General features: G+C 41.0%; 1 protein-coding gene across 1 annotated transcript in view; it reads left to right on the top strand.

Annotated features, from left to right (window-relative positions):
- The first annotated feature begins 522 nt into the window (after positions 1–522).
- The window catches only part of LOC105837333 (T-lymphocyte activation antigen CD86), a 264759-nt gene continuing 238381 nt past the window's right edge, over positions 523–26900 (top strand). The window contains exon 1 of the mRNA XM_036293871.1: positions 523–1095. The gene's annotated coding sequence lies outside the window, so the exon portion shown is untranslated. The remainder of the gene's footprint in view (positions 1096–26900) is intronic.

Raw genomic sequence — 26900 nt, 5'->3', positions numbered from 1 at the left:
AAATTGAAAGTGTTTTTATAAAACTCTATAGCCGCGTATACTTTTGACTGTAGCAACGACGTTACTTATTCTTATTTTAACTTTGTTGTCTAATCCTTTCTCTGCAAGTACGTAAAAGTAAAATTATCATTATTTCATAAGCAAGAACATAAATTCTTGTTCATATACGAAACAATGATCGTCAAATAGAATATATTAGTTTTAATTTGACACCATAATGCTCCCCCGCGTATTTAAGCGTATTCTCCCCACGATTTTCGGCTCCCGGGTTGAAATAATAATTCTTCGGGGAATTTAATTTTCATCACACGAGAGATATCTCCACCTATCCATCCGGAGCTATCTATCCGCTCGACCCTATCCCAAGCCCTCTCCCCGCATATGCGCATTTCCGCCCCTCGTACGCGACCGTAGGTACCACCGTGGCCTCTTCAGTACGGGGGGGAGACGAACGTATTAAGCGGCGAATTCTTGGCGACGACGTTGGTCCGGGGGGGAGTTGTGTGCAGCAGCAGCAGCAGCAGCAGCAACGGCGGCAGTATTTTCCCTCGCCGGAGCGACGAGGAGTAGGTACCTGTCCGCTCTCTCCGGCTCTGCCGCCGCTCGACGTGGGACGTTCCGTAGGACCTGCGCGCTCCGACGCCGGCCTGGCGGTTCAGTCGCTTCTACCAAGCGGCACTCACGTTCCGCGTCCGGACCGCACGCGCCTTTGCCGCGCGCGCGAGAGACCATTCTCTCTCCCTCTCTCTCTCTCTCTTTCTCCCTTTCGCTCTCGATCTCCCGGCGACCGCAGCATCCCGCTGCGCCCGAGAGAGCGCCGCGGATCAATCGCGCGGATTCTCCGCGCGCGGGCCGAGTCGTCGTCGCTCTTGAGGGAGAGAGAGAGACAGCTCGTCGGGAAACGGAATTCTTCCAACCGAGGTAAATCGAGATAGACCGGGGGCACTCGTTCGACAGTGTTGTGAGGGGAACCACCGACGTGTTTGACAAGTGATCAGTGAGCAGAGATTTCCTCCAGTTTTTTTCAGTTAAGAGTGCTACATGCTGAGGGGCGAAGAGGAGCGCGACGTCCTCGTGAGCGGCGACGCGATATAGGTGAGTCTCTCTTCTCTTTCATATCCACGCGGTCTCGAGGTTCGTCGAGGTTTTTCTTTTTTTCCTTTTTTCTCTTCTTACGATGCTAAACAGCCTCGATCGTACCGAACGTGCGGCAAAGAGCGACGTTGAGATAGCGCCGTCGCTCCCCACGTTGACGTAAACGAGCGAACTCCGACTCGACGGGGAATCACGTGTAATATATGTATATGTATATCGCATTTAGAGGCCGCAATATACTTTATGCGAACATACGTACGTATAAACTTATACTTCGCGGACGTGACAGGCGCAGGCGGCGGAAGGATTTTCTCTTCCTTCGGCTCTTCGGCTGTGTTACACGATTGTGGGGAAAGTTTGGCGTGTATCACGGGTGTTCCGGGGGTTCAGTGGCGGTCTAATTACAAAGATTGCCTATCGCATCGGAAGATCGCATACGTCGCGGACGTAGAATTAATTTAGTTAATTACACGGCGCGCGCGGCACACGCGGCGTATACCGTATAAGCCTGGAGATCGCAGCTGGCAGATAGGCGCGCGCGATCGCGGGCGGCAGCAATGTCAAAAAGCGATTCCGAAGTGGATGGCAAAGTCAATATGTGTGCATGCCGTCCTCTTTTTCGCGGTTGATGAGCGCGATACGTCACAATCGATCACGGCGTGTCGCGACGTCGTCGAACCGGAAGCACCTTTTTTTCTCCTCCTCCCCCCTCCCCCCCCCCCCCCCCTCGACTCTCTGTCGCTCGCGAGTTAGTCGGGTAGAAAGCGCGTTCGCGAGGGTGATCTTAAAATACTATTCAGCCGTAATTAATCGCGCCGCGCGATTCGATTAACTCATGCGATAATGACTATGGTAAGAATCAACGCGCGTGTGCGCGCGTATGCATATATCACGCGTACCGTACGATGCACTTGTAATTATTGCATACCGCCTGCGCCGCCGCCACTTCCTCCCACCGGGATCGCGCGAGCTTAAAGCCGCGGGACGCACGTCACACGTTATTCTCGATCTTCGTTCAGTTCCGACAGAGAGAGAGAGAGAATATAGATGGTTTTAACCGTTCCACCCTTAGTTATACAGCCGGTCGTCTATTAATAAGGAGAGGGATCTCCCGGCCGCCTTTGTTATCAAGCATCATGTCACAGTATGAATTGCGGCAGTTCGGCTCTCCGAGCTGAAGCGGCCGCCGTAATGAATGGCTGATAGTTAGGTGCTTGCGGAAACATCGGCGCATTTCATTTCAACTTGCCAGCCCTCTCCTTCCCTCCTCCTTTCCTCCTTCTCGAGACATCACCGCGTTTCTTACATAAATTAAAAGTCTCTCTCTGTCTCTCGTTATCTAATTTTTTTTAGTTGCAATATATTGTAAATTGATAAAGTTTCTGAGAGTATTGCAGAAGAAATTTTGGAAATGAGGATTAAGTGTTTTTTACAATAAAAATTAAGTAAAGTAAAATGTTGTATCACTTCACAAAAATTTTAAAGAATTTTACAAGAAATCTACTTTAACCCTTTCATACCTGATTTCTTCTCTAGGAATAGTTAGCATTTAATTCACGCCTTAAAATTCGCTAAAAAATGTTGTTACATTTTATTAAATCCGCATTAGATCCGACATTTTGATTTAAAAAATTTCGACTTTAGATTTGTAATCAGCGGCTTAAAAAACCTGAAATGGAAAAAATTTTTTCAGTTTTATTCAAATCTAACAAAATTTAATATTTTGTTTCACTACATTTTAAAATTAAAATTTTTTTAATGTATCCTTTGCGCTAATCTTTAAAAAGAGCCTGGAAAGAATTCGTTATCTTAATTTTTATGAAAGATATATGCAAATTTTATTTTTATTCCATTTTACAAATATTTGGAAAGATATGCATATCAAAGAGTAAAACTCACGAGGATGCTGATTTTTTAATGAAAAGTCCTACCCTTTATCTTTAGAATGAGTCCGAATGAGGTCGCTATCTTTATCTTTTTGTAGAAAATATGAATTTTTGAATGACCGGGAGATATATGTCCACAAGCACGAGATGATTGAAAAGGATTTAATATGGAATTTTTTCATATGCGAGCGATTTCAATTGGATTGTTATAATTTAAATTTATTAGAATTTGTAAATTATTAAGATAAAATGATGTAAAAGGATTACGGTAATACTGTAACATACATGTACATCGTGTATAAATGCAAAACAGATTATTGCGAATCTAATGATCGAGGTGCTAGTTCATTAGCAACGAAGAGTTTCGGCGGATTAGCCACTTGATAATTAAGAGCACGTGTTTTGCAAAATTACAAGACAGCCGATTGGCCGAGCGAGTTAATTAACGCATGGAACGTATTCATCAGGAATATATATCCAGCATGAAAATCATCACTCTCAGCAGCGAAACATGACGCTTCATCCTAATTACATTATGACTGACTGGAAATGCGTTCCAAATCCGAAATTTCGGATTATCGTGCCAGTGTTCGAATTAGATAGTTCTCGCAAAAGGAACAATAATTTTCTCATTTTATTTTAATTGTGACCGCATACTGTAAAACATTGCACCAAACTAGTTGCAATATGCGTAATGTATAATTAAATGCAATATATATATATATGTATATATAAAATTGGTCAAATATTGCTTTTTAATTGTTAATTTAGCTTTGTCGTTATCATGAAAGAATCTGTTGTTATTTATTATTAATATTTCGTTATATGATTATTATTATTAGTATTATTTTATAACACTGTTAAAGCATAAGTTTTCATCGAAGCTATGTAATATTAATTATATAACATTTGGGATATTAACGTACAGAAATCTCTGGAATCGAAAGAGTTGAAATGTAAATCGGGGAATGTATGAATAACTTAGAAGAAATATTCTTCTTTCCGAAAACGATTCACTCCTAATGCAGACGAGAGATCATCAAGGGGTTAACAATTGATCCTATAGGATCAATGAATACCAGTTTAAAATTCAAATACCTGTTCAATGGCCGCATTGCAGTTATCTACGACGACTGAAACGGTGTAACATCAGCATTGGGGGATAAAGGAATATAAATGAGAATTATAATACATTTAGATGCGAGGTAAGAACAAGGAGTGCATTATTAAACCTTTTACATTTTAGCTGAGATCATTTCTCTTTTAATCCAGTATCATTTAATATTTGAACCGATATCTCTTCGGTGATATACATATATATAATCAATACATCATAATATACCTTCACCTATGTATATAAAAGTGATTAAAAAAAAATAAGAAACATAAAATTTAGATAGATTTATATTTCCGCATCTCTCTAAAAAAAAAGACAAGGGACGGAGACGTATATAGATTCAAATAAAATGGAATTTAGATATGAAGAAGAACATGAAGACGAGATATCAACAAAATAAGAAGACGCATATTTGAAATGCAAAGTCAATTATGTGAAATATACATTTTCATTAAACTTTTTTATTTAAACAGCTCCAAGTGCACGCGGTCTTCTTCTCAACCGTTCCGCATGCGGAATATCCATTTGTTAATCAAAGAGAATTTAAGCAACCTGAATAAAAGTCACGTCGCATAATGAAAAAGAATCGAGTACGTCGCGCCGTCATTCCGCGCACACTACTCCGCCGTGTAGAATGAGATAGGGGAAAGGGGGTGGAGGGAGAACGGAAGTAGGATGCATACAAAAGATGACTTACGTGGCACGTACGCGGGAGCGTACGAAGATTCATGAACTGATTTCGAACTAGCGCCCGACATCGTAACTCCGGCATTATACGTCGCACGCGCGCGCCGGCATCCGCGTCGCGTACTCGCATTTAAAAACAATCTCGCGCAACGTAAGTCGCCCGTCTCGACGCGACGGGCGGAATTCACGAGAGAGATGTATATGAGATTGCACACCCCGTGGGAGAGAAGAAATACATGTAACCGATAGGCCGCGACTGGGCTCTCGTCTCGCGCGCAAAAGGCCACGAAAAAAGTTCGATGGTTTCATTCCGCTTTTACGGTGCCGTAACACCGAAGACTTCATCATCGCGGATACGGAGACGGCGGAGGGACGACGGTTGGGATCAGTCGAGGGGAAGGCTCTTTCGAAGGGTGAAATACACGTGGCTATGCAAATACTATTCCGGGGTAGCGCCGGGGTGCGTTCGAGAGATGTAGGATATGCATCTGGGCGAACGTCGGCATCCGGCCTTACGCCGGGCTACAAGTAGCTCGTAGATGCCGATCGAACTCGTACCGTGGTCGGTATTTTCGCGAGATCGGGCGAGATCGATCGGGGGTGGAAGTTGGGTGAAAAAACAAAGGACAACGAAAGCGGTGAAGTTCTTCGAATTTCAGGGAGTTAAAATGCCAAGGCGTTATTATTATACGGATACGACGTGCCTGCCCTTTAAATTACGTCTGTTTGGAAGTTTCTAATTATGGAAATACCCCGGACGTGTTTCATTATACGTAAATCGGGATAATGTTTCCGGGTGGCCGCGCCGATTGCTCCAGCGTATAATCGCGTATTTTTGAGAAACTGACATAACATCGAGACTTTAACTCTCCTATTTTTATTTTTATCAAAATGTATCTGATGTGAGAAATACAGGAGAATCCAATATAGGAGGCAAGAATAAATATTGGTATATCAGGGGGTTTTAAATAATTTAATTTTTCTGCGCACAACTCAAAAGTGTCAAATATCTTTATCATGGTTTTTTTTCGCGTAGCTTTTAAAACAAATATTATAAAAATAACGAGATTAGTTTAAATTAAAACAGCATTTGGTTTTAATTTAATTCTTGTTAGTTTCTTCATTTATCTTGCTTACAATGTTTATTTTTAAAATATATTTTTAAAATATATTTTTGAAATATTATTTTTGAAATACTTTTGAAATATTTTTAAAATTTTTATTTTTGAAATATCAATTTGTCAGCACACACATATACACACATATGCATACACAAAACATGTTTTGTATAATTGTATAAAACATATGTTTTATATAAAAATCGAATATCCTCGTCACGTACTCGCTCATATAAGTTTTAAAATAATTTATATTCTAAAAATAACGAGGTTATTTTGGACGAAAAAAAGTTTTTCATTAAATTTGTGTTATCCCAGCCAGTTTCAGATTTCTATTCCTATTTTCTGAATAATTCTGTCGTTCATAAAATCAGAATCCAGATAAGAATAAATATTTAAACATACACGTAAAAAACTAAATATCTTCGTCGTGTAAGTAAATATCGATTTTTTTCATTGTTTGCATTAGATTTCTATAAAACGCTGATATCGCTCTCCCATCTTAGAATAATTAGCTCCCTCATTGTGGAAAAGTTTCAATTGATTATACTTTAACGGGAGCTTTTCTGCTTGCAGCGCAGAGTTTACGTTTTCGAACTTACCTGCTTTTTCTCTCCCGGCTCTTTAATTCGCTCGGCATTCTCGCAATTGATTTTTTTTTAGTTCGCTCAGACAGAAAGTTTCCCTATAAGTCTCCGGATGCTTCTCGTTTGCAGTAAGATTCACTCAAACAGCGGTATAAGCGGTAATCGCCGAGGAACGATACCGCCATTAGTTCGGCACGCTCGCAACGGAAGCTATAACAAGTTTCTTGTAATCATCCCTGGCGTCCAATTGTCTTCAACTGCACGTTTGCTCTTAATTATATAGTCGCACGCGATGCCTGAAGTATGAAAATCGCCCAACGCCCGTGCGTTTGTGTGCATAAAGAGCGTTGATAGAGTTACATTATAATTAGTGGCCGGTGAAATGATCCCGATGCTATGGGTTTCATTATTGGAGCTTCCTTTGTGAGATCGACAGGCAGCTTAAATACATTCTTGTAATAATGGGAGATATTAATATAATAGCCGCTCCCAAGATATATAAGCGGCAGTTCATAAAGTTTCGAACGATTCTATAAAGTTTTAACGATCGTCAAACGTTGAAGCTATGAGTTTTATGAAACGGGGGCGCATTTTAGCTTTAAAAGACTTAAGATTTCTTGAGAGTCACGAACTGTACCTTTGTACATGTGCATTCGAGCACTTGTTCGACAAAGAAACGTATACGAGAATAATGGAGTCTTATAATTTTGCAAACATCTATTTGTGCGAGAGATTATTCGTCGGTAAAATATCCCGAGAAATCTCTCGCGAGAGAGACTGAGAATAAGATGAAAATCTTCAAAATATAATAAAGGGACAAATTGTCGCTGATACGTCAACGTTATCAGCAAATAATAGTAATAATAATAATAATGTTTTTTTAAAGTGCAGTAAGAGAAGAAATGTTAGAGCTGATATACAGAAGAAAGTAATCATTAGTATAATGCAGTCTTGAGGCTTGAGCCCATAACGTACATAAATAACTATTCAATAAGATGATGAAATTAAAAATGAGAATGTAACAGACTAAAGTATTTTCAATATTTAGAATAACAATAACAAATTAAAATAATAGTACATCTATATATAAAGAAAAAATAACATTTTAATTAAAACAACAATAATTAGCAGTAGCAAAACAAAATAATATATTAATAATAAAGGAAAGAAACCGTAAAAAATTAATCATCTAAAAGAGAACAAAGGCAGTAGACAAATGCTAATCAACACAGCAAATATAAATATAGAAATTATTAAAATCACTTAAAAAAATAACTGCAAAAACTACACTCAACTTGAATTAGCACTTCGGCGGAAATTTATCTACGATAATACAAGAAGATTAAAAAATCTACTAATCTTAAATTTTAGTAGAGAATTATACTATTATTTTAATATTATAATAGTTATTTTAAGAATATAATATTGTTTTGATAATAATAGTATTAAAAGTATGTAATCTTTCTTGGTTTGAAGGTAATTCTAATTCGATTTTTTTTAACTTATAAAAGTTATTAAATAAAGATAAATATACTTTTCTTAATAACATTTCTTCACGTAAGCATATTGTGTTTTTTTAAGATTATCACATTCTTTAAAGATTTTATATTCTTGCTTATATAAGACAATAATTGTTGATTTAATGCTACACTTTTGTGTGCACCAAATACTTAACTTTAAAAATAAACAATTATTGCTCTAAATAAATTCTATAGACTGTAAAGCTTCCTTTGTATGTAAAATCTGATCGAGCCACTGATTTCTAGTAATTGGCGCACTTTACAGAAATAAAAATAGTAAGCACCATCGCACGAAGAACAGCAAAAGATTGCGAAGCTTGTTTGCAGTTGGAATATACAATCGCGTTTTCGCCCGCTGGGCCGTGAGCGGTCGATCGTTACTGAAAAATCGGTCAACGAGCGGCCGTAACTTCGCAGACGAGCTCGTCACAGGGAGGATAACTTCGTTGATATGTGCGCGCGTGTGCTCGCTCGCGTTTCCTCGGCTTCGTCGACTCTAAACTTTTTTTTTTTAGAGAGAGATATCGATGGAACGTGTTACACCAGTAACGCTCGTAAAGCTCTACCTTGGCTTCCTCTCACGCGGCGCCTACCCCTAGCCTCGCACACGGTGCAGAGCAATTAACGGGCTTCCAAAAGCCTGAAATCGTTCCCCTGCGAACTTCCTCTCTGATACCTTCTTTTTTTTTCTTCCACCTTCTCCTCCTCCTTCTCCTCTGAGACGCGCCCGACAACGCCAATACTAATCGGCCGATTGCACGACCGGTGCATGGCTTTGATGGCTACAATGGCTCTCCTTCTTCTCTCTTTCTCTTTAGCTGTCAGTAATGACTTTTTGCTTCCGGGCTCGGCTTTCGTCTCTTCGGATGACCCTCAAGGCCTCCTCCTTTGGATTCACGCTCCTTTCTCGTCTCTATGGCTGTGTCGTGGCCGGGACATAGACGACGATGACGACAAGGACAAGGACGACGACCAAGTGCTCTAACGGGTCTATCCGTGCGCCGCAGGCACCGATGGAATCCGGAGCCCCTCAGCTCGAGTCACCTCTCACTCGGTTGGAATGTGTTTCTCGGACCACGTTTGTCTCTCCCCCTCTCTACTTCTCCGCGTGTGTTGCTGCAAGCTCCGTTTGCAGCGCTGTACATCTCGATAACTAAGCGCCGCGCGCCGTAGAGACCCAGGCTCCTAGGAATGCTGCTGGCCGAAACGCTTTGCGCGAGATAGGCCGCCGTCGCCACATCCCTGCCGATGTTTCGGACTGAATAGAAATCCGAGAGTCCCTTTCCCACGCCTGTACAGACACTCGAAAGGTGTAGGATTCTGTGACCTCACAAAGGGAGGAAACACGGTCTGCCCATTCCAGAGAGCGGGGAGCACCGCTATATACATAGATATACATAGTGCAAACGAGTGAGTTCACTAATTTACACCGTCAAGTTTCGAGTATATTTCGAATATAAAGATAATATGTTGTAATATAGTGATTTACTATAGTGATAGAGGCATTCCGTAGATTAATAATAAATAAAAAAAATTAATTATGATCGAAGCACAATAACGATAGTAAACGCTGTAAACAAATAAAGGAATATAAATTGTAATATTATGTATTGTTATCAATATAACGTTATAATTTATTCAGTATAATAATTAAAATTTATTCTATTTCTTATTTAATTCACCGTTTTATTTACTGTTAATTTACAGAATGCTCTGTCACAGTACACAATTTTTTAATTTAATTACTCAAGTTTAAGATGTCCTGTTATTAACTAAGTAGGTAATCTTGTATGTAAAAAATACAAACACTATTTTTATATACATATTATCGAGAAAAACTAGGAAAAATTAGAATGTTTAAAGAATTTTATTTTTATCCTTGAAAATCCACGGAAATCTTATTGATAATTAAAAAAATTTTTGCAGAATTTTACTTCTAAATTTAAATTACATCTCTCTTTCTGATAAAATTGTTTTTTAAATCATTTTTCCTTCGATAATATAAAATGTCGACAATTAACAATAAATATGCCAATCACATTCATATATGTTTAATTCCCAAATATTTATAGAAAAATCAGTGACAATAGAAGATAGTATATCGTTGGCATTGTGTAATTATGTTTCGAATCCTGTAGTTTTGATAAGCTAAATCTGTTTATTGCCGATAAATCGCTATATATTTCATTTATAGGCCTATTCTGTAACTCTCAACGACAGTGTCGATATCATTACATTGTAGTTGCGCACATATTATATATGACAGAAAATTGCACAACGACAATATAATGATACCGAACTGTCGTTAAGAGTTACAGAATAGGCCTACTGGTTCACATTATTTGAAAATTTCTTAGTGAAATCATCTCAGATTTCATAATAATCATGATGTTTACTTGAATTTTTAGTTAAACTAGTTTTTTATGTTAATTCATATTTCGGTTCTCAAAACAAATAAGCTTACCATAATTTAGGACAAAGTTTTAAGATAAAGTCTCAATAATGAGCGAAGATACCTTGAGAAATTAATTGAGAAATATCTTTATTTGAGCAATTACCGCACTGTGAAAAAAAAGTTGTTAATTTGATTAAATTTTTCAGCTTGATCAAATTTCATTAATTTAATTATTTGTGTATTTCAGTCAAATATATAAATAGTTAAATTAAAGTTCAAGTATTTTATGTATTTAAGTTAAATGTATAAATATTTGAAATAAAGAAATTTAATCAAGTTGAAAAATTTAGTCAAATTAATATTTTTTCTCCGTGTAGTATATTTCAAATATTATAAATTTTTTCCGTAATAGTATGTAAAATATCTCAACTTTCTTTCATTTACAAATAATTATACTTTGTTAATTATTAAAATAATTATTAAATTAATTTAAAATATCAATGTATAATTTATAATATATTTATTTCTAATTATTTTAATTTAAAGTAAAATAGAATTTTATGTATTTAGTGGATAAAAGTAGACAATGAAATCTTGTGTTTCATGGATAATTCAACTTCAAAATTCGTTTTAACAACACATTAATTTAGCGTTTATTAAGTGGTGCTTTACATCCTACTCCATTTATATCGTCTTCCATTACTCGTTGCCAAATTTGTCTGACGCGGCTTAGCGTGTTATTTGCCTTCTCTTGCGTACCCTAAGCGAACTCTCCATTCTCGGACTCCATCCAGCAGTCATGCGAAACGGAATTACCTCTCTCGGCAAAAGGGGGTGAGTTTCGGTCTCGTAATATACGCACTACTCGGCGCATACTTGTAACCGGGCACAACGGAGCAAGCGGGCGAATCTATTTTCTCCTCCCCTCCGGTCCCTATCCTCTGCCTGCTGCAGCATGAACCACGGCCGCCGGCCGGCCCTACTGCGAGTGCATGCTCGGCACGCCCTACGTCTTGGCCGAAGTATTAGCGCTAATGGCGACTACATTTTCCAACCTGGAACTCACCCCGACGTCCGACGTAAACACGGCGGCGGCGGTATACGCCCCGACGCCACTACTTTCCGTACTCTCTAATGCTTCTAATTGCACTCGCGCGTATCTCGCGATCTTGCTTACGGAATACGACACCCTAACTATCGTAGTTATGGTGTCTTGCCTCGAAAATATATCACTAGCGCATTGGCTCTTCCCTTTTTTCTCTTCCCTCTTTCGCATGGAAGACATCGCTCTTTACTCTTTAGGCACGCTCTTTACTCATCAAAGCGGTTCCCGCTGATCTTGCTGCGAAATGCGGCATGAAATCATTCTCCGACTTTCGTGAATTCTCCGCGAATGAAAACGTCGTGCTTCCTACGATACGCATCGATGAAAAATTCCAGCCGTGAAAGAGGCATGGTCAGTCAAGCGAACTGCAATGTAAAAATGCGTGAGAGTGGAATAACCGTGTCGAGAGAATTTCCGCTAATTAATCGAGCGCGCACCCGGTAGGACGTTGATGCAAATCACGCGAATTTTATAGCGTGCGTTTTAATTATAAGGGGGAGGGATGGGGTGGAGATAGTATAATTATCATGGCGCGCCTCACAGATCTAGTTAATACAGATACGCGAGATGCATAACTCCGTTCACAGAAATTGCATCATCGGCAGGAATTTTCCTTACGATAAAATTTATGCAGCGAAAAACTTCATTCCGTGTTCCGTCCTTTGATAACAATATGCCGCGTAACAGGATTAATATGAAACAAAATTTTTTACCGATCTTTTGGTCGGTGCGCCATACAGCGCGCGCGCTTAGTCTCGTCGTCGCGAAATTAGGGAAGAAAATTCCGGTATGGAAACGGGAAAGTCATGGTAAAGTAGGTCGTGGCTACGGCTACGAGATCAAAGGGTGCCCAGCTTTTTTCTCCGCGGGGTTGTAAACAGGAAATTTTCCACGGAATAAAGCCAGCTTGAGACAAACGCGCGAGTGGAGCAGCACGCGACGCCCCCTTGTTTGCATATGAAAATGTAATATCCTTAGCAAATTTACTCGGGAACGATATAATCTACGACAAAGGAGCTGAGGAAAAAAGTTACTACAACGGTCCCACAGCATCATCGAGGATGTAGGTAAAATTCGATAATATTACGGGAAAATATCAAGGACACAATCGTGCAGTTGACAAATTAGAAATTAGATGCGCATTTCACATTTTCTCCGAGAGAGGGAGAACACACTATCTCCCGTTGTTCCGCATGCTCGAATTACTCTCTTCTGCAGACAAGGGAGAGAAGAATCGCAGCAGTAAAGTGGTAAGAGTAGAAAAAGGCTCTCCCCCCCCTCTCTCTCTCTCTCTCTTGCCAGCAAAGTCTCGCGATGTTGGATAGGATAGAGGAATTATTCCGGGAGCTCGACGAAAATTCAGCTCTAAGCCGACTATTCATCCCGCGGAGCTGGCAACTCCGAAAGTAAGTCGCGCACAAGGGAAAGAGAGAAAGAGAGAGGCAAAGAGAGTGCGGCAAAAATGATGCGCGCGTCTCGATATCAGCGAGTCACGCTCCGCTTGTAACGAACGTCATCCGCGGTGGGCGCGCTCCGCGTAATTTCACGTAACGTTTCCAAGTCCTCCCGCGACTTCTCCCTCCCTCTCCACCGGTCCCGCAGCTATTCCGAGGCGAATACCTACTTAGCTTATTAGCCGCGCCGCGTTTCACGGTAAATTTTGCTAACCTCGCGGGATATGCGCTCCTTCCCGCGTCGCGTCGCGTCGCTGCATCGCCGCTCGCTACATCGCCGACGAGCTTGAATTTGCGTAATTGGATTTCACGTCTCCTTTTTTCGTTCGGCTTCCACGTCCCGCCGCTAAATTACTCGCACTGACGAGTATTGAATTTACCCCTCGGACTCTTCTCCCCGCCACCGCCCTCCCCGCGCGTTTTTACCGCTCCGTTTTCGTCGTTCCATCGACTGTTTACCGAGTACCATATTTCGAAGAAAGAAACCCGGAGATTATTCGCTTGAATGGGCGAGGGAACGGCGAGTAAGGTTTAAATTTTGCGATTTTATCTCGGGATTTCGTCCTCGGCAACGCCCAATGTTTATCTCGGGTTGCTCTACATCTTCCAGTAGTTAAAAATTCAAATCTCTAGGCTGTAGCAGCCTTTTTTTTCCCCACGTAAATCAAATATTCGCTCTTTCTTCTGAAAAGAGAAAACAAAAATAATAGAGGGTAAAAAAATCAGGTCCCAGTCAAGTATTGTATCATTCCGCGTTTTATTCCCGCCTCCTCTCGTTTCCCCTGTGCGCGCGTTTACCTTGGAGTTACGTTGTTTGCGATCGGCTTTAATGCAGCGTGAGATTTATACCAACATAAGATATCTCGCGCGGCATCTTCCGCGGAAAATACAAAGAGATACCCAGCCCGGCTTAGACTTTCATTCGACGTCTATTTGAACGTGGGCGTCGCACAAGACACAAGAAACAGCCCGCCGGAAATCCTCCGCCTTCGATCCGCGTCGTTAACAAAAGCCTCTCTTGCCTGCTCTTCCGAGAGCACGAAAGAGAGCGGGAGAGGGATCTCCGGGCGGATAAACAGCCAAGTATCGAGTGAAAGCCGACCAGATGGAAAGCGCAGATCTTCAAATATTTAAAGTTATCGTCGAAATCCTCTGCGGAGCTGCGGGAAAGAAGGTCGTCGGAAGGAAAACACGCGACGCGAGGGAGAGAAAGTCAAGTTTCCGAAGGAAGCCTTCCTCCGGGGACAAATTCGTTGACCTGTGTCGCTTCCGCCAGTCCCTCCCACCCCTCCCGCCCCCTAGCGTACGTATGCAGGCGCGCGATCGCACGCGTAGACGTGCGTGCGTAGTATATGTGCATCGATCTTGCATTTCTCGGGGAGAATCACGTGATTCGCTCGTCGACAATTCCGCCCGGAAAATTTCGATCCTTCTTTTCATCCGCCGCCGTCAATTGACGCGGAGTGTACTCCGGCACACGACTTCGTACTTCCGCTTCGTGTGCCTCGCGCGACGACGACGCATTTTCCGGCGTCGCGCCGCCTCGAGGATTAGCCAAGAGACGATTTCGACATGGTGTTATCGAGCCCGCGTCACATCATAGAGAGCTCGCTCTCGAGAAGATACATATATATATATATATATATCTCTCTCACTCTCTCTCTTTCTCCCCCTAACGTCTCTTCGTAATTTCGGTGAACGGCGAAATTAACGCGGTGTCTTGGATGCTCCATTTATCCCGTTAATGTAATTTAGCATAAAATCAAGCGGAGGATTACGCGCCCGGATCATGCTAACATCCCCGAGCAGACCGCCGCTGCGTCTGACAGCCGGAGCGCGGAATTGACGCCAAATTGTTGCGAGCTGCGAGCGGAAATTGCAGATTGTAGCTGCCGAGATGAACGATGCGCGGTTGGAGCGAGTCTAAAATCGAACGTGTTCCACGTCGCAGATCAAATATCAAATTATCGCGGGAGGGAGATTGAGATGATACTTCCGGTATAAACGCTTCGCGACTCCTGAAATGAATAATTCGCGTATTCGCATGTTTATATAGAGATGTCTATTTAACTTTGCACGGGATAATTTACTAAAACGTGACGTCTATTTCTACTAAGTTGAACGTCGTAATTAGGTTACTATTAGCATTACTCGGGCGCTCATTAAACTCCGATCAAACTTTGAGCGGGTAATATTCCGTATACATCGATTATGATAACTATGTCGTTACGTTACGAGCGAGCGAGTAACGCGAGCGGGAAAGTCTGCAAACTCGAGCGCGTCGTGGTCTTCTTTCACCCCCGTAGTTGCAACCAGGCGATACGCCAGCGAATTGTTTATGAGGCAACAGTGGCATCTTGACTTGGCTGGCTTTGGGGGGAGAGGGGTAGAGGGGGGTGACACTCTCCTGAATTCAGCGAAAGATGCAGGAAGACGAAAAGAGAAGGATAATAGCCGGAGACAATGCGTCATTCCCGGCCTCCCACTTGTTTTTCTTACTTTACCCTCGCTCCACGGGGGTGATGTTTCGGATCCTTCTCCCGGGGGGCAATCCGGAAACAAAAAAAACGCGTAATACGTCCTCGATGGCGCAGCTTGACGAATGAAATAAAGCTCCCCCTCGCAAAGAGACACACACCGTCTGTTTTCCGACCACCGGAGTATTTTACTGAATTTCTTCTACTTCTTATCGTAGAATTGCGCGCGTTATTGGAAACGTAAACTCGAGAAGCGTTCGTGCCTGTCTTTTCTGGCCTGAAAAGTTTTCCTTGTCGAATAGAGGGAACACAAATGCGATCGACCTCTCCATAAGACGACGACATTCCTAATTTTAATAGGCGTCACCTTGTCATTACTTAACATCTATCTCATTTCTTTTCTCCCCCCGACGCGATTGGGGGCACGGCAAGCAAAAGTTTCATAATTTCTCAGCGACGTTTTCGTTCCTCGGCGAGGCTACACGACGTTACCAGCAACCGTTCTAGAGATCCAGCTTCAAAAGTACACTTTCGGACTAACAAGTTTGCACTTTTATTGAGTACGTTCGCGCGGCGTAAGTGCATTCGGCGCCGAATGCTTTATATTATCGTCCGATCACGGCCGGACATTTCTGAAAGGGAACTCGGTTCGTTAAAGAGCACGCTCGGCGAGATAAGAAAAGCGCCTTCCGGGTTTCTCTCTCTCGCTCCTTCTTACACACTCTTTGCAAAAGAGGTCGGTTACATGCAAAAGAAATGAGCGCATGCAAAACGAATGCGCTGAAAAGAAGACCGGGAGATAGGGCAGCCCGGCGTAGCGCGCGCTAGGCGAGGAAAAATGTAAACGGCTGTTTAAGATACAGTCTGTGCGTCTGAAATTTATGCAAAGTACATACTTCGGAATTCTTTATATTCGCGGTATTCGCGCGCGGAGATGCGTCACGGTTCGCGCGCGTCAATTTACAAATTGCATGAAGCGTCGCGCGCGTTTCTTTTCCGCGGAAATTTCTATTTCGCGGAATTTCGTACGTATATACATATACACGCGTACGACGGCGCGGCGCGCAGTTTCGTGTTTCGCTATTTCTTTCGAGCGCAAAAGTCGAGAGAACGATGCAGCGTGTGCGTGTGCGAATGTGTGGCGCGACGTATGTGCTTTCTGGAAAAGAATGTAACTAGCGTACTTTAAGCGGAGAAGCGTTCTGCCCCGCGTAATGTAAAAGAAAGGAAAAGAGAAACGGAATTAGCACTTGCCGGCTGTCCCGCGAGCTTTCGAGCACGCAGCTGCGCTACGACGCTGAAAACTTTCCCGCTCTCGTTATGGCTGTTTATCTTTTTGCATACGCGAGGCGAACAAGCGCGCGCCGACTGCAATTACTGCCGTGAAAGAAAACGAGTTGGAAGGAATGGCTCTAGTTATTCTTTCGAGATCAAGATCTCGGAGGGAGCAGAGATTCCGTAAAATGTCTCGCAAATCGCGTTAGAATTCCTGATTTTTTAATCAAGTTGCGAATTTTTAGAGCAGCATGCAGTACGTGAGAGACCGACTATAAAATATTGCTACAGTGATAAAGATCCCGTCACAGTCATACAATACACAAATATATACAAATAGATATAAATTTGTGTTAAATTTAACATGTTTCAAACGGTCTACTCAAATTTTTGTATTAATGTAATACGAAATGCATATACTGGAAAGTAAATATTAAAAAATTAACACAAGAATGTAATACTTTGAGACATTTCGGAAGAAGATTGTGAAAATAAAATTTTTTAATAAAACTAACCTTTATAGAATGTTTACACAAATATTTTATTCATTAATCTTAAAATTTATTTAAAACTACATTATTTTTGTAACATTTGTTTTTAATTTCATAAATTATGTTAATTTTACACAAAGGACAGTATTCGTTAAAAAATTTCACAAGGATCGGATTCAATATAAATGCACAGTAGAAAACGTTTTGTGTTTATGTTAAATTGGATCTTTGTTAAATATTTTGTGTTAAATTGATATTAAATTTAATTTCTTTGTGTTAAACTAACAGCGACTTCGGTTGGGTGTACCAGTGTGCACTAGTGCGCACTCGTTTAGTGTTTCGTAGTCTGTTGGCTTGTATTCAGAATGGGAAAAACTAAACTGCACTAAACGAGAACGCACTCAATGCGCACTAGTGCATCCAACCGAATTCGCCATAACACAATTTATAAATAAACAAACAAATGTCATGTCATTTTAAAACATATATTCTAAGGTTAATAAAGAAAATGTACGTGTTAATATATCATAAATGTTAATTTTACCAAACAAATCGATTAATGAGTTAAGAATTATAACATATTACATGCAGCTTCATATGAATTGTACGGGATTGTTTCTTTCTATATTACAGAGAATAAAAATAAACATACATATAAGCTAGTAATTTAATAATTGTAAGTTAATAAAAAATTTATATTTGGCGAGTAAGCTGCGGATGGCACTGCCTGCGCCAAATGGGAAATAACTGTAATTAAAACGACGTAATTGTGATTCACGTTCTGTGTTTCATAGACTGTATTCTTCCATAACAATGATGTATAACTGGAATAAAAATGTCCTTTTAATCAAGCCATTTGTATATGTGTCATTAGAAAATGCTAGAGAGAGCGAAAATCAATTTTTTTGCAATGGAACAGTTCCCAATTTTTCTCTGCGGGATCACGCAGGGGATTATACTCTCACGTAGTATTCCGTTGATGGAATAATTACTGATCATTTGAGTAATTAAATACAACATAGAAAGCGAGGTGCAGGAGCAGAAAAGTGAGCGAGCGAGAAGAGTGACTCTACTGTACGAATAGGGACGGGCGCGAAAACTTTTCTATGAACCCGTCACGCACAATATTTGTCATCCCAGTGTGTGCGTCGCTGTAACGAGTTACTTGTTTATCCGTTAGTTTTACTGCCGCTTTGCATGACAAAAAGCAAACGCGTTCCGTGTGTACAAAGCCTGGAAGCGGTGACAAAAGATGATTCGTGACGGTTCCGGTTGATCAAACGTACGTTGTCTGCATGTGTGATCAACGCAAGAACGTAAAATAAAATAAAGAAGCGTAATAGAAGAGAGCCCTTCTTATTACGGTGGATATTGAAAACAGTTTGAATGTGCCGACTTAACATGACAAGGAAATGGAACTCGGCGGTATGATAACGCAACGCGAAATGGCTTGCAAGAAGTCGTAACGATAATGTGACTGAAATGATGGTAAAGGAACGGTATAAGAACGGCTGGCAATATCCCGCCCGCGGATATCTGCGCGCTCGTTCAATGGAAAAGAATCGAACTTCGTGGGTAACGCGGCAAGACAGAGACTTGGCACGCAAGATGACATTCCGCAATGCCGCATCGAATGGACGGATTTTTCGTCCTTGTCCGCGCGCCACAAGGGCAGGAAGAAACGAAGGAAAATTTCCGTTCGATCTTATTGCGGCAGACTCGGGGAAGAAGGCGCAAATTTGCGCTATCACATCGGACATCCAGTCCATCCATCACAGCTGCCATTGTTCTCTTTCTCTTTCTCTCTCTATCTTTCTCGGCGGAGATAGGGCCGCGATACACTCGAAGACTCCAACGCGTTGCCAGCCGCCCGGTCTGCGGTCGAACATGTCGAAAATCTTACGAGCGGGACACCTGTCAAATTAACCGCAAACAATTTGTACACCGAGGCACAAAAGCGGAATCGAATCGAATCGAATTGAGCCTTGTGGGAATACCACAGAAAGCGGTAGACACGGAAGATATTGACGGTCAAACTCAATAAACCTTTTTAATATAATTGCGACCTCGCGATTGAATTAAAAAAAATAGTCAAGTTGCGCGCGTGCGGCGTATTAACAAAATTAAAAACTTTGAAAGATCGGCCATTAACGTCTCTCCTGACGATTATGATTGATCGACGTACATCCGAAACTCGTTTCATCACCGTCGATCACGCGGTGGCGCGGAGCCATAAACTTTGGAAATTTGTACATATACGTATATGCGGCGCGAAAACTAAATTCTCCGCTTGGAAACGGGGGAGAGGGGGCAGGGGAATATATTATTTTCATCTGGAAACTGCGGAAAGTAAGCGCGTTAACGTGCGCGGAATTTGAATCATCCGAATAAATGGGTTACAATCACAATTGACAAATCGTTTATCTTCCAAACAGCAGTTCCACATGCGCGAAATTGCGCCATGTTGTTATGCGAGATAATCATGCTCATTTTACGCCGCGTCTATTGCCATTACCGTGTATCCTACAAGCGCGCGCGCGCGTGTTATTATAGTGACCCGTAATCACGCGACGCGCTTTGATGCGGACATTCGATGCTGTCAATAACGTAAGTACCGCGGAATCGCGATCGCGTGGAATTCAAAGGGACGCGATTTATCGATATCAAGGATATATGTGTCCCGCTCTCACCGTTCACCGTCCGCGCCACTCTCGTTAGCCGATGTCGATGGACACACGCGCGATTTTACAGAGTCTCGTCACGTTACGGCCGACCAATCACGTCGATGGGAATAAGCTTTGTTACAACGAAGCGCCTCTTGTTACCTAACGCGCTATTATTTTATTAACGACATTAATACTCTTTCATTGATTCCTCGTGGAGATCCGCGCTCGCGGCAAATTGAATTGAATCGGCAGAATTAATTTATATGTCGATGTCCGCCGTTGTTACATCGTTTTTATCAAAATTATATCTCTTTTTTTTTTAGAGAATAGCGTGCAGGCCTTGCTTTTATATATCTGAATTTTTTAAACAAATTATAGATGATAGTCTCTCTATCGATATGTGTCTCCGATGTTCTCGATAAGACATAGCACCACTAATTTATACACATGCGGTCCCTAATTTCCGCGTACATGCGGGCAAACACAAGGCGTATTTGATAGTACGCTGAGGAGGAGGAACGCATGCAACTCGGTCGGATCACAGTCGCGTGATCCCGGAGAGAGAGAGCGTCTTATCGATTGGTATATTAGCTCGACAGGCTCATTGCGGCGGGCTGTGGATCGTCAACGGGGAAGGGACGGGGGAGGGGGAGGGCTTGAGAGGGAGAGACGGCGTCGTCTGTGTCCCTGATACGGGCCGCGTGTACATACGTACATAATATTCCGAGCCACCGTAGGCGTGGCCAACGGACGGATAATCTATGTCGTGTGCGAGGGGCCTCGTAATTCCGCTCGAACGCACCGCTAAGTAAAGGGTTATTGGCAACCGTCCTCTCGGTTGCCGGCGGATGGCTCACACGGATGGCACTCGTGGCAACTACGTGAACCATTGCCAGGATACGACAGATATAATAGAGGGGGGAGGGAGAGAAAGAGAGAGAGAGAGAGAGAGAGGGGGAGAGAGAGAGAGAGGGTTACGATTACCCTACACCCGAGTTTATGGCCAGACAGCGCGGCGGTTCGGCTCGGCGCGCCACACGTTTACTGAGCGATACTATTTACCCGGAGCATACAGGCCGCGAACCAATTAAGGCTTATGTGCTTTTGTCACCTTCCGACAGGGTAAATTTCCTTCGGGCAACATGTCGGCATTGTGACGTCTCTGTGCTTCCTTAGCTTATGCGTAGCGCAAACTCAAATCCACCGGAGTTGGTATCCTCTATGAAATCCAAACTCTATACTCTGTGTGATGCACTCCCGGAGGATGCAAAGTGACTCTTTACGCTCTACATAGATTTTTCAAGGGATAACACAAATTCTAACTGGAAAAAAAAAGGAAACAACGCTTTGAACGTACGCGGTACGTAAGGACATTGTTCAAGAATATACACATAGGGTGTGGGTTCGGTTTGTTCATATGAAATCCAATAAAAATTAAACTTTATTTGATGGCTAGTAGAAACTGTATTAATATTTCCCGAAGTAACCTGGCAGGTCTTGAGAAATCGAAATAAAATTCTAAACGCATTTTTACAACAGAATTTTAGCCTGTTTTGTGCACCAGGGTAAAGCTTTTTATTATATAAACTGGTTTTCTGCATCAATTAGAAACTGTACCTATAATAATATCATGATCCGATATATAGGCAATTTTAGAACACTATCGTCAATATCAACATAATCCACTACGCTAAGTTTAAGTCATGCCAAATCATTTCGGAAAATGTTAATATATTTTCCATTACCCATCACATAAGATTTTATTTCAATTAGATTTTATTGGTAAACAAATTGGGTTCAATTTAGGCAATGTATGATCAATGTTTTTGTACCTATTTCGTGTCGGCACGACGACATGAAGATTTAGTTACGGTTGCGCGTTCCATCCAATATAATTGTTACATATGAGCTATAAAAATTTCACCGCGCATCCGCGATTGCTTTTACCGCGATATTATCAGGTGCAAAAGCCGAAAATAACAACCACCTGGAATATTCGCATGTTCCTTTAATGACGTATCGATGGACGTATCGATCGCCGCGGTTGCGGACCAAAAGCTTCAATCGCGCGAACGAGTTCCTGCGCGATTTACGTTCCGGTCAATTAATTTGAAACAAGGGGGGGAATCCCCGTCGCAGTATGTAAGTCATACAGTTCGGTCATGTTGCAAAAGGATAGGTGCTGCGTGCATGTACCTATACGTCTGCTATTGGCAGGATCGATATACGTGCGATAATAGCAGCTATAGGACATCTCTCTCCCTCCCTCCCTCCCACCCCCCCATATTCATCGCCTAATAGGTCTACGCGCGATGTGCATCCGAGCCACCCGTTGCCGCCGCGCTGCCACGTCGTTCCACGGGCTTACGTACGTACTCGGTCGCGTTGCACCGCGCGCGCGTTAATCCGCACGTGCAAATTCGCGACGAGTTTGTATCCCCGAGCGTGCTGTGCATAGTTGTGACCGAGCGCGCGGGGGCTCACGTCGACAGCTCGACGACGACACGCTCGGATCGCGACGGCGGGATTTACCCCGGATTGACCTTAATTTTTTTATCTACGTACCCCGCGATGCGATTTACGAACCCCACCGCATCTCGATCTTGAAAGAAGAGTATATGAATTGTAAACTTATATTTTGGAACACGACACGGATTACAGAAGAGCGACAGTCCGACACACAAAAAATGTTGTTATATTCGAATTACGTGACCTTTTCTTTTCATGAGAAAATTCGTTACATCGCAACAAACTAATAAACGTTGAAAGAAACAATATAGTTATAGTCGCAACTATCATAATTTAATTTTAATTTAGTCATTTTCGGGTGCCAATTATATATTTATAATTATTTGAATCATGTACTAAGAAGAAAAGAGTTGCAATAATTTTAATATCACTATAATTTATATATGATTTTTGAATCCAATTATTTTATGGTTATTTTTATGGTTATTCAACAATATAAATTAGAGTTTGTTTAAACTATATTAAAGTTCTCATAATCATAATATTAATCTATGCAACTTATGATATGGTTGCCATAATCAAAATGGTGATTTTAATATAATAAGTTATAAAGCAATCACAATAATTATTTTACTATGCAATTATAATCGCTAATAGTACTTTTTTCTCAGTATGCAAATTATATTTGTTGATTATTATTACTTTGCAAAATAAGTAAATAATAAAAAGATGGTTGTTTTTATTACAATTGCGATTGCATTTACTATATAAAATACTATATAAAAATATTTATTTTATTATAAATTAATACTTGGTCCAACAAATAAATATAATTGCCTGTGCGAGTTTTCGCAGTTATTAGAGCACATACACAGAAGAAGAAACAACTCCTCTCATAATCACGGAGGGTCGCACATGCAACTATATTTATGAATTTATTTTATTTCTACTATTATATAGATATATATACTGTATATCATATCTTAATAATTTACTGTATTAATATAGAAATTATTAAGATTTTTTAAGTAACATTTTTATTAATACAACTATACACATAGGATTATTATTAGCATTATAGCAGAGCAGCATTGATAAAATGGAGCTCTTAACCATAATTATTTTACTATACAATAAGAGTCACAAATATCAAACACTTTTCTCTCCGTGTACGGAATCTTTATATGAAAGCTCTTTTGAGAAAAAAATGTATTTTATTTCAACAACGAGATATTCGTACGCAACTCTGTATTAATAGAGTAAATTCGCGCAGAATCGTCAGTGGTGGATTATTTTTCCGGAGCAGCGGAAACGTTATTAAAGCGCTGACCCGGGATAGGGGTGTACTTTACCCACCACGTAGCACGACACATGTCTCACGTTTCTCGCATTTGTACGCGTCTTCGGCAAAGCACACGACGCGTTTAACATTGCGAAATTTCGTGCACTCCCAACCGACGAGCAGAAGCGCGTTCTGAGAAATTATTCCGTCGTACTTTTCTTGTCGCTTAGCGGAAGCTTAACGAGCGCTTTTTAACGTCTTAACAACAATTAAGCCGCGAGCTAAGAGTATCAAGGAAAATTAAGAAAACGCGCGCGGCGACGCGATGCGTCTTTGTTATCGACGCATCGCGAGGGATTTGTCAGAGCCGGGAGTAATTGCAAAACTTCGATATTCAGCGGGACATTAATCATCTCAAAGGTGACTGCAATTTCATCACGTAGATAACGAAGTGACCATCCGGATTCGTATACACCGGCTCGTGTGTCCAAACTTTCTTTCTCGCGTGGAGAAGCATAAAGAAACTTTTTTAATTGCAAACTTTTCGGATGTCGCCGCGACTTGACGGCTCCCTCGGGGTTTAATGTTTAATATAACACATATATTTGCGAGTTATTGACGCTGTAAATGTTCACCCCGATTAACTGCTTATCGAGACTGTTGACAAGCAATTTGCCCGCCGTTTGCTCGTTGCGCAGGTGTGCTTACATCATTTTTATTGCAAAAGTTACGCAACCGAGAAACCCGGCAATAGCCCCAAGAGCTACACATCGTAAACTGTTCAAACGCGACGCACATAACTCGTCGCAAGTAATAGCTCGTCTTCATGAATGTTAAAGAGGATGAGAGACTTACGCGGCGTCTTGAAGCGTTCATCATACCAAACAGATGCATACCGCGTTTCACACGCGACACTTTACTGAACATACTATTTCCTGGAAGTAATATTTAACAAGAAAACTATCTGTTAGATCCATTTTGCAGTCGAGCGAAAATCCCGCGTTAAATTTGCATTATCATATAAGTTTGATTTGAATAAAAAAGATTGAACTTGGTAATGTGGGGCTAATCCCGAAAAAGTTTGGAAGATGATTTTCGATAAAACGAGAAAGAACAATTATCCTTTCCCTTTAAAACGCATCCGTATTATTAGGAGACAATTACCACGTACGTATTAAATGTATTTAACAAGGTATTTTAATTATTTTTTATCATATTTCCCATTTAGAACCAATTTATATGCAAATAAACGTTAGAAATTGTAGCTTAATGTTTTAGGTATTTATTATGACAATATGTACATGTATAACCAGTAACATATTAATTTATTACAAGTCTTTTAGCAATATACTGTAAAAGCCAGTTTAGACAACCAGTCGTTTAACCTATCTATTTTATGGATCTACGTATTCTATGGATTTCCAAAATTATATTACCTATGAAAGTGTATGGAATTAGTATTTGTAAATTAAAAGTTAAAAATATAAAAAGAATCAATACTAATACTTATTTTATTATTAATTTAAATAAAAAAAGACACTAAATATTTATTAATTAATAAATGATAGAAAAAAACGACGTTGAAATAAAATTGATTTGAATTTATTTTTGCAATTGCATATTGATTTTTATCCAATTATTAATTTTATTATTATAACTCATTAGTCTACATTAAAATCATTCATTGTTATAAAATTTGTGATAATACAATTCAGGAAATTGGAATTTATAAACATATTAATTTATTCTTCATATTAACAATTGCAAATGCGTATTTAAAATAAATGTAAAATATTGTACAATAAATTTTCTTTAAAAAAATACAAAATTTTAATATAAACTAAAATTGCCTACATTATTATCAACTACATAAATTAATCATAAATTAATATCAGATATACTTGATTTTTTTAAGTGTTCTTAGCATGCAAAACGAAATGTAATATGTTAAATTTTGTTTATATTATTCGTGTCTCATTTATTTCATGTTTTTGTTGATAAATGTCGCAATTTAGGCGACCGGTACGCGTTTAGCAACTCTCCCCTACTGCTTGTGAATTACAAAAAATTGTTTTATATAAATTATTCCTGTTCTTATACCTATTACCTCTTCTTGTAAATCCTTTTTCTCTTTCACGCTTAAATCAAAAACAAATTGAAATTACTCTCGTAGAGAGAGAGAGAGAGAGAGAGAGAGAGAGAGAGAGAGAGAGAGGGGGGGGGGGAGGAGAAGCATATCGATTTCAACGTTAATACATGACGTAATTTTTTATTTAAAAAAAAAAGGGACGCGTTCTCTGAATATGTACGTTTTCTTCGTGACCCAGATAAAACGTCAGTCGAATAAGTATCACAAGCTGTCGATACATCACGAAGGGACAACGGCGCGGCTAGCGTGAGCATGTCCGCCAGACGATATCTCTGGCCGATAACCCGGGGGCCCGAAATCTGGACGTGAGCACATCGATGGTATGGTATGGCGGTCGGCTACTGTGGCAGGGAGGAGCCAATAAAACACACGTGGCGATAAATCGCGCGTGGTCGCGCGGGCGTCGCCGAGCGGGCAATAATGGACGCCTCGTGGTCGGCCGGAGGGAAAGAGAGAGCGCGAAAGAGAGAGAGAGAGAGAGAGAAAGAGAGAGCCGGGAATAGTCGGAAACCGAGAAGGGTTACTTTCTGGTGCTACATATAGGAGGGCCCACTCGGCAACCGTCCATCCGTTCGTCCGAAAGCACTCGTGTACCGTGATCTATCGCCTTAACTCCTACAACGTTTCAGGTTTTCGGTTCCAGGTTGTCGAGAGGCATCTCGTACCGGGCTCACCTCGCCGCTGCCGGTGTTATTACGGACCACGATTACGCGTTTCGATTATAGAAACGTCGCCGTGATGCGAGGTCAATCGATATTGGATCTATCACCTAGAGGTCATCGAACCTTCTCTTTGCGGACAATCGCGGTGAAAGAATCGAATAAAGTGAAATTGAGGTTTGCGTTTCGCCCGTCGGGAAAGCTTCCCTCGAGAGGTCCGCTCAAAGAGTACATCGCGTTTTATCGTATTTCGTATAAGAAAAATGCTTTTGACGAAGGTATTCGAGCCACTAGCGGCTCGAGTTAATCGTGTTACGAATAGCGGCCGGGAGAATAATTTCGTTGCAAAAATGTGGTCGCGGAGTGCTTCGAGATGATGACGTTATGAAGTAATGTATTCTTCGCGGGACGTTCAGGAAAGAAACCGTTAACATTGAGTCGGAGTATTTTTCTTTGTGACGATTGTAT

This window comes from Monomorium pharaonis, chromosome 11, assembly GCF_013373865.1.
Source record: "Monomorium pharaonis isolate MP-MQ-018 chromosome 11, ASM1337386v2, whole genome shotgun sequence".
Classification (NCBI taxonomy): domain Eukaryota; kingdom Metazoa; phylum Arthropoda; class Insecta; order Hymenoptera; family Formicidae; genus Monomorium; species Monomorium pharaonis.
Note: the sequence above shows the minus strand (reverse complement) of the source record. Positions and strands in the feature narration are given on the sequence as shown.